This window comes from Camellia sinensis, chromosome 11, assembly GCF_055761805.1.
Source record: "Camellia sinensis isolate YWXY chromosome 11, ASM5576180v1, whole genome shotgun sequence".
Lineage (NCBI taxonomy): Eukaryota > Viridiplantae > Streptophyta > Magnoliopsida > Ericales > Theaceae > Camellia > Camellia sinensis.
Window position 1 is genome coordinate 59,087,798 of NC_138971.1, and position 8,803 is coordinate 59,096,600.

The 8,803-nt window shown below is 36.0% G+C and overlaps 1 long non-coding RNA gene across 1 annotated transcript; it reads left to right on the plus strand.

Moving 5' to 3' along the window:
* The first annotated feature begins 4,186 nt into the window (after positions 1 to 4,186).
* Positions 4,187 to 5,907, plus strand: LOC145801970 (uncharacterized). Its single transcript, XR_014343943.1, has 2 exons — positions 4,187 to 4,464; positions 5,707 to 5,907. It is a non-coding gene; the product is annotated as an uncharacterized LOC145801970 (long non-coding RNA).
* Positions 5,908 to 8,803: the final 2,896 nt, after the last annotated feature.

Below are 8,803 nucleotides of genomic sequence, written 5' to 3' on the forward strand. Positions count from 1 at the left end.
GCCGATTGATCACTTCAAGTGACCGACAAGGCCCTTCCTCCCTCCAGGCAAGAGGCACCAAGGTTTGGTCCAAAAAATAAGCACAAAACAAAGAGGGTTTAGAGGCTCAAAGACAAGGCGTTCCACCGAGAACTTCGGGAGCACAAACAAGCACAATCATCAAGCGCACAAACAATGACGTCTAAGTCTTGAGGTCGGTCAAAAATTGGGTGTCTACACCCCACTTCTCTCTATTCCATTCTTTTACTTGCTTTTCTTTGTGAATATGCATCATATTGTTTTTAATTATATCCATGCTTTGCATCCATGTTTCATGCATCTTGATTTAGCTAAGTTCGCATTTGTGGGTTTAATCAATTCCTATGTGATTTTCTGCTTTACCTTATGTTCATGAGATGATTCACATGTCATATATTAGAAGCCAAATCTTTAGTTGCATCTCATGAGTGAATTGCATTAGGATTTTGTATATAAGATCATGCATATTTCGCTAACTTTGTTTTGTAGTTGTTCACGGGACGTCGGTAAACATATAAGTTTTTATGCTTTAGCATCCTCTTGTGTGTGTTTTTCTTACTATGTTCAGCATTCTACCATAAGACTACTAGCTTACTTGATATAACTATAGGAATCTGAATGGATAGAGGTTGTGTCGCTTAATTTGGAATGATGTTGATTTTCATGTTTGTAAACTTAATTTCTTTGAGTTGTACATCTTCAACACTTTTTCAAACTACATGAAATCAAGTTGTTTCAAAATGGGTGGCATATTAAGGTTCCAAGTCAAGCATCCTTGGTTATGACGAACAATGGCCTTGGATGAGTCACGGATTTCCTAATTTTCTCAAAAATATTAGGTTGCGACTCTAAGTTCTGGTGATGTAGTTCATTTTTGGCTAAGAGTTTGTATTAAAATGGATTTTTTATAAAAGTTGTCAAAACTGGACTCTCATCTATGTTTCACATTGCACTCGTGAGACTATATTTAAAAAGTCAAGAATCCGAATTTTTTAATGCGTATGGGTATCCCCCAAGCATGCTATATCTAGGTTTTGCAAAAATATAATATTTTTCAAGAAAATTAGTCAACTTCATTAAAAATCATCAAAACCACTTTTCGGAAATGGTCACTATTCGACCAACATGAAATCAATACTTGAGATATACAACCTCAAATCAGATAACTCGAACTTGATCTATCTTGCAACTAAATCTTCCATGAAGAAGGGATATGACAATCAAACCGAATGAAAATAACCCAATTGCACATAGATAGGATAACAGAGTTAAATAAAGATAAACCAATCAAACATGGATGAAACATGCAAGTTAAAAATGTTTGGGGCCGAACTTTAGGATGAACCTGCTTACGTATCCGAAAATTAGGAATCAGGCCTTACGTAGTTTCAGGTTAAGGTTCACTCGGGTATTAATACTCTCTTTTTACGCTTTAACTTTTGCTAAAGCCGCCCTTTTGGATTTTCGACCTTGTGAACTTTTTTTTTTAATCTTATTTAAATTTTTTATTATTTTTTTTATGCTCTAATTTTTGCCTGGGTTGCTATAGACTCGACTTTCTTCAGGCCCCCTTTCGGGGAGCTCGAATTGGTCCTACAGTTTGGACTCCTGTCACGGTTCTGAATCTAATCTCACAAAGTGCAATGTGAGACTGATAAGCACCAAAGAGTCCAATCCGGCAAATCATTTTGGAAAATCAGATTTCGAATCAAATAATGCCAAAATTGGACTGCTTTGCCAGATTACAGAGTCACCACCTAAATATTTTATTTGTGGGAAATTTAGGAAACCCTGACTTATGCCAAAGGCCATGTGTTCGTCATCACCAAAGTTGCCTCGGCTTGAGAACTTGGGTACAAGAGGGGAAGGTCCTGAAATGGGCACCCTCGCTCGCCCAATCAAAAGATCAGCCTCATGTGTTTTTATCCAGTTATTAGCTAACTTTACTATGTGTAATAACCCAACCCTCGTATGTGTTCCCGATATATTTTCAGTCCCTCATTATGTGTATTTATATGCTTATTATGAAATGTCACGTGGAATTAAGTTTAAGTAAGTGAACCTTATGACTGTGGATTCATATCTGTTGAATAAGGAGACACGTGGGTTCATTTTTGACATTTTTATTGGTATGTTTGGAACCTCCTCATTTTATTTTGGGGTGTTGCTTGAGGTGGTAATATGATGGTAAAGTAAGATTGGACCAAAAACTTTAATTCGAATAGTTAACCTACGATCAGCCGTCATTCATTTTTCCTTTTCTTTTTCCACACTTGGAATTTGAATGTGAGGTTAGAACCATTGGAAATATTATTTCCGGGGCTTCGATTTGGACACAAGAACGACCTAGAACGGAGTCCCGATGAGAAAGTTATACCCGTTTGAAGTTTTCACATCTGTGCTGGAAGCAGAGCCGCACGTGCGGGGAATAGCGCCGCACGTGCGGTCTGTGCGGGACAGCAGCTCTAAAAACGGGATTTTTGGACCATTTCTTGCAATTTCTCTTCCTCTCTTCTTCTCCCCTCTTCCATGTCCGAAACCCTAGCTTCCAAAACCTTAATTTCCACCACTTTTATCAACAAATCATCCATGGATCTTGTATCAAGGATGGAGAACAAGAAAGGGTCAACATTTTCAACCGATTGAATTTCGAAATTGAGGTGGAATCTCATCCAAGCTCGCTCCTTTGTTTGTTCTTCGAGGTAGGGGTTCTAAATCTCCTCAATACTTACATCTATGGATAGATTTATGGTAACTTCATTATATTAATGCAAAAATCTTCATTTTTATCATCTAAGGCATATTATGAGATTTGGGGATTTAGAGTTTGAGATGTTGGAAGTTAAATTGATGGGTTAAAATGATGAATTGTGAATCCTAGATGTAGAATCATTGGGAAAATTGGAATTAAAAGTGGTGATTTAAGAAGTGTGAATTTTTGTTAAAAATCCTCATTTTTCTTGAAACCCTAGGTTGATTAATGATGATACCCAATGATTTGGCCCAAATTGAAAGTAGAATAATGAAATTGAGGTATTGAATTATATGTGTTCAAGTTTAATTAGAATTTGGAAATGTTTGAAAATTATGTTTAAAATTTGCGAATGAACTTTGTTATGAATGTTGTAATTCATGCTTTAATGTAAAGGAAAAATTGGGGAAATAATTTATTAAGGATAGGGATGACATGAACTTGGTTGTGGAATGTCGAAATGGGATTCAAGGATTTAGTTTGAATTATGTTGAATTATATTTAATGATGTTGAGTTGAATCATGTTGTTTATGTTGAATTGTGTTGATTATGTGAGATGGTATTAACTATGTTGATTTTAATTTTTGTGACCTAAAATGTGGAGTTTTCCGAAATGGGTTTCATCCCAAATTATTTTGCTAAATACTTGTGGGCTTGCTTAGTTATTAAAATCAAGAGAATGATTTAATGGAGTTTCTTTATGTAGATAGGAAATGTTTGGTTTTTGGGTGAAAACCCTAGACATTCAAGGATTTTTGGAAAAATGTGGAGGATGTCCATACAATTCTTTTCTATCTTGAAATCAAAGTGATTGATTATAAGTTCCATACTGTGTTTGCAAGAATGGTAATCTTCTATTTATAGATATATATTGAGATGGAGGAAATTGTAGTATAAATGGATGCTTAATGGTGGGCTTGTGAAGAATAATGAAGGAAAGAAAAAAGAACTAATGACTAAGTTATATATGTGTACAGGGCACACTTCAGGAGGGACAAGCACTCCGTTGTAGCACTGTGAGTAGTAGTACAAAAAAATGTACATTTTATCTATTGTTGATAATTATTGTCACTAATGCTCTATTCTTTGTAAGTGTTATACGAACATTTATGACAATTGGAAATCAATGTGAACTTACATGAACGCTGAAAGATTTGCGTACGTCGGTATGATTTTGGAATCCTTGTTTTGTTAATGACGAATATTAACCCTTTGTTATTTATAAGCATACTATGTCATTTCTTAAAGAATAAGTGGAACTTATGTTCATCTTTGAAGAATCGGAATAATTGGAAAGTTATGTGAATTCATACGAATTTGTAGTTATTTTGTTGTGTTACATATGAATTCGAAGTTATTCGGAATCTACGACATGGATGTAAAAGTTTAACATCATTATGTGACCTACATAAGAATATGAATTATTCTATTTTGTTAAGCGCACAATAATGACGTAATATAACAAGAAATGCTCTGTTTTCTGATATGTTACGTTATAACTTAATGAATGATTATTCATATATGCAGAAGTATTCACATCATCTTTAGCACAAGGCCCTTACCCGGGGGTAATAATACCGTGGTTCAAATAATTAAGTTACAAGTTTACGTATGCTATAAGTCAAGAATGTTACAAGCTCAAGAATGTTACAAGTTCGTGAAAGTTACAAGTCCAAGTATGTTATAAGTTCATGTATGTTACAAGTCCAAGTATGTTATAAGCTCATGTATGTTACAAGTATACGCATGTTACAAGTTCAAGTATGGTACAAGTTTATATATGTTACAAGTTCAAGTATGGTACAAGTTTACGTATGTTACAAGTTTACAAGTTTAAGCCTATTACAAGTTTACGTATGTTATAAGTTTAAGTCTGTTACAAGTTCACGTATGTTATAAGTTCTAGGATATTACAAGTTTTTAGTACCGAGGAACAAGGATGCTTTATATGGACTTGTTAGCACTATTGAAGAGCCAGGTATAATTAAGTTAGAATTCTAATTTTTGTTCATGAATTATGCATAATGCATATATGAATTTGTTTCTGTTTATGATGTAACATGATATGTATGGTTGGTCTGTAAAACCTGTTAGTTACTGGTATGAAACAAAGTGCTACTTGGAACTAAGTGCTACATTGTGAGCCACCTCTAGAGTCCATGTGAGCCACCTCTTGAGTCCATACATATATGAATGAGGCTTATAGCCAATCTGGGCCTATGGCCATTCTATATGATCTATGAGGCCAGAGGCCATTATGTATTTTCGGTATGAAGCAAAGTGCTGTACGGAACTAAGTGCTGCAATGCGAGTCACCTCTAGAATCCGTACGAGCCACCTCTTGAGTCCATACATTTGTGCAAGTTATGAGGCCTATGGCCATTCCGGATAAGTTATTATAATATGAAACAAAGTGCTACACGGAACTAAGTACTACGGAGTGAGTCACCTCTAGAGTCCGTGTGAGACACCTCTTGAATTCATACACACATGTTTCAAGGGCCTCGTGCCACATGTTTCAAGGGCCTCGTGCCACATGTTCAAGGGCTTCATGCCAAACTTTTCAAGGGCTTTATGCCAACTTTCAAGGGCTTTATGCCAACTTTTCAAGGGCTTCATGCCATATGTACAAAGGCTATATGCCACCATGTTTAAAAGTTTAATGCTAATATGTTCAAGGGCTATCGCCACTTTTTTTCCAAGGGCTTAAAGCCATTATGTTCCAAGATATTATGTTTCAAGTTATTATGTTTCAAGTCAATATGTTTCAAGACTGGGCCTTAGGCCATTCAAGAATTAATACAGAATCAATTAACCTTATGCCTCATTATTTATGTATGCATTTATATGTATTATAATTCAAGTTGAGCATTGAATCGTTTATGTACTATTATTCACTGAGCTTCGCTCACTTTATATTGTGTATGTTCTGTAGGTAATCACTTTGGGAGTTCGTCTTAACCCTTGAAGCTCACCCTTCAGTTGTCAACCTCAGTATGCCCAGGCTCCCAGACCAAGTCTATGCATTTATGTCAAGTTTGTTAAGATTTTGGCTTGCACTTTAATTATTTACCTAAGGTTAAAATGTATGTATACAATCCCTTTCTATACCAATGTTTGTTCATGCGGTCATGTATGTGTATGGGCATGTCTAAAAATAAATGACTCTCACGAATGTGATCCTGGCATGTTAGGTTTAGCTCAATGGATGCTTTTCTGTGTTATTTTATTATATTAAATGCTTCTGTTCAGGCCCCATATGATATGTATATCAGGTTAAGTGTCCGTTTCTGTATGGGTCATGCCCGAACTTTTAGGGGCGAGTTTGGGGCGTGACAAGTGGTATCAGAGCACGAGTTGCTATCTCACACACGAATCCATTGAGCTTTAGGATGTCTAGAAAAGAGTTAGGCCTAATGCATGACATCCTTAGAATATGTGAAGAAACTGATAGCAACGTTATATGTAATATGTTAATGCTAACGATTATGATCCATGTCTCTTGAACATCCCTTGTATATATTGTAATTGATTGTTGATCAGATCATGGCAAGAATAAGGATAGAGGATCCGGAGGATCCTACCTCCGTTTGGTGGGACAAAATGAAAAGGGAAAATGATTGGTAAGGCAATTTTATGCAAATGATTAATCAAGCTATATGTTATCGGTGGTTATTTCTGGATTGATAGTTATCTCCCATCAGTTTAGATGAATTGTTTAAACACTAAGTATGGAATATGCCTAAGACCAAAGAAACTGATATATGTGGTACTCTAACTTTTATGATATAGTTATGTCTTCCATGCCGTAGTAATGTTTGGAGCTATGCTTTTGAAAAACTATTGTGTTAGATATTGGATAAGTTGTGCTTTATATGATAGTAGAAATATATTAAGAGTAATCGGCTGTACGAGACAGTTATGTGTAAAAAGGGTAAGTACCGTAATTAGGATTTTGTCGAAAGAATGATTGAACGACATAAAGGACTTTATCCATATTATGTGTCTGCCTACATGAGACTTGTAAAAAGAGAGGTAGTTATTGACTACCGTAAGAATTAAAATGTGGGAAACCATTTGTGAAATATTTCTATGTAAATAGGCAAATGTTCGATATTATAAATTGCCATTCTGGTCCTCTATTTTGTATTGGAAGTTCTAATATAAACTGTTCTGTATGATGTGGTAAACTTTGTTAAAAAGAGAGGACATGGAGATATTTTATGTTGATGGTACCGATATGTACCCCACTCATGATATGATTACGAATTGACTTATTGTCATGTTGAACTGACCTTGCTAAGAATCCTAACTCTGATATTGATGGTCAAATTATTTTGTTACGCTATTATGGAATTCCTAGATATTATGCAATCTGAATGGATGTGATTACTGTATATGTAATGAATTTATTGATCCTATGAATGAACCTAGTAGGACCTATGCATATGAAGTAACTAGATACTCTATGGTGTTAATTGATTGAGCCAGACGACTGGTCTATAATTATAAGTTGTGAATACTGAAGCGATTAAAAAATAAAAATAAAAAGAAATCAGATTAATCGATGTTGTAACTAGAAGAAATGCTTCTTAGGGGAAGATGTCCCACCTTACGATTATAAGTGGCTTACTTTCCTCAAAAGAATGAATGATATCCATGAGTTTCCGCAGTAAGTATTAGCTTTCTTTTGATGACATTCTTGGAAGGTCCTTTCATGCTAGGGGACGTTAAACTTATGTAGCACCCTTGTTGAGAATTCTTTTACCACCGACGGTCTTGTACGGGTGGATTATGTTTTGCAATCGACGGTCTAGTACGGATGGTGCCACCGACGGTCTTGTACGGGTGGGTTATGTTAACTGATTTCGGACCGGCCACCGACGGTCATGAACGAGTGTGCTTCGAATCCGGGGCGGTTATTCTTTTGTTTTGTCGAGAATGTCATCTTTGTATCCGGTAGATGTTAGTAAACATCGTGAGAAGCTTTGATTTGGAATATGATTCTCCTTGTATTACATGATAAAGCAAGTTTGAGGGACCAAACTTATTTAAGGGGGGAAGAGTGTAATAACCCAACCCTCGTATGTGTTCCCGATATATTTTCAGTCCCTCATTATGTGTATTTATATGCTTATTATGAAATGTCACGTGGAATTAAGTTTAAGTAAGTGAACCTTATGACTGTGGATTCATATCTGTTGAATAAGGAGACACGTGGGTTCATTTTTGACATTTTTATTGGTATGTTTGGAACCTCCTCATTTTATTTTGGGGTGTTGCTTGAGGTGGTAATATGATGGTAAAGTAAGATTGGACCAAAAACTTTAATTCGAATAGTTAACCTACGATCAGCCGTCATTCATTTTTCGTTTTCTTTTTCCACACTTGGAATTTGAATGTGAGGTTAGAACCATTGGAAAGATTATTTCCGGGGCTTCGATTTGGACAAAAGAACGACCTAGAACGGAGTCCCGATGAGAAAGTTATACCCGTTTGACGTTTTCACATCTGTGCTGGAAGCAGAGCCGCACGTGCAGGGAATAGCGCCGCACGTGCGGTCTGTGCGGGACAGCAGCTCTAAAAACGGGATTTTTGGACCATTTCTTGCAATTTCTCTTCCTCTCTTCTTCTCCCCTCTTCCATGTCCGAAACCCTAGCTTCCAAAACCTTAATTTCCACCACTTTTATCAACAAATCATCCATGGATCTTGTATCAAGGATGGAGAACAAGAAAGGGTCAACATTTTCAACCGATTGAATTTCGAAATTGAGGTGGAATCTCATCCAAGCTCGCTCCTTTGTTTGTTCTTCGAGGTAGGGGTTCTCAATCTCCTCAATACTTACATCTATGGATAGATTTATGGTAACTTCATTATATTAATGCAAAAATCTTCATTTTTATCATCTAAGGCATATTATGAGATTTGGGGATTTAGAGTTTGAGATGTTGGAAGTTAAATTGATGGGTTAAAATGATGAATTGTGAATCCTAGATGTAGAATCATTGGGAAAATTGGAATTAAAAGTGG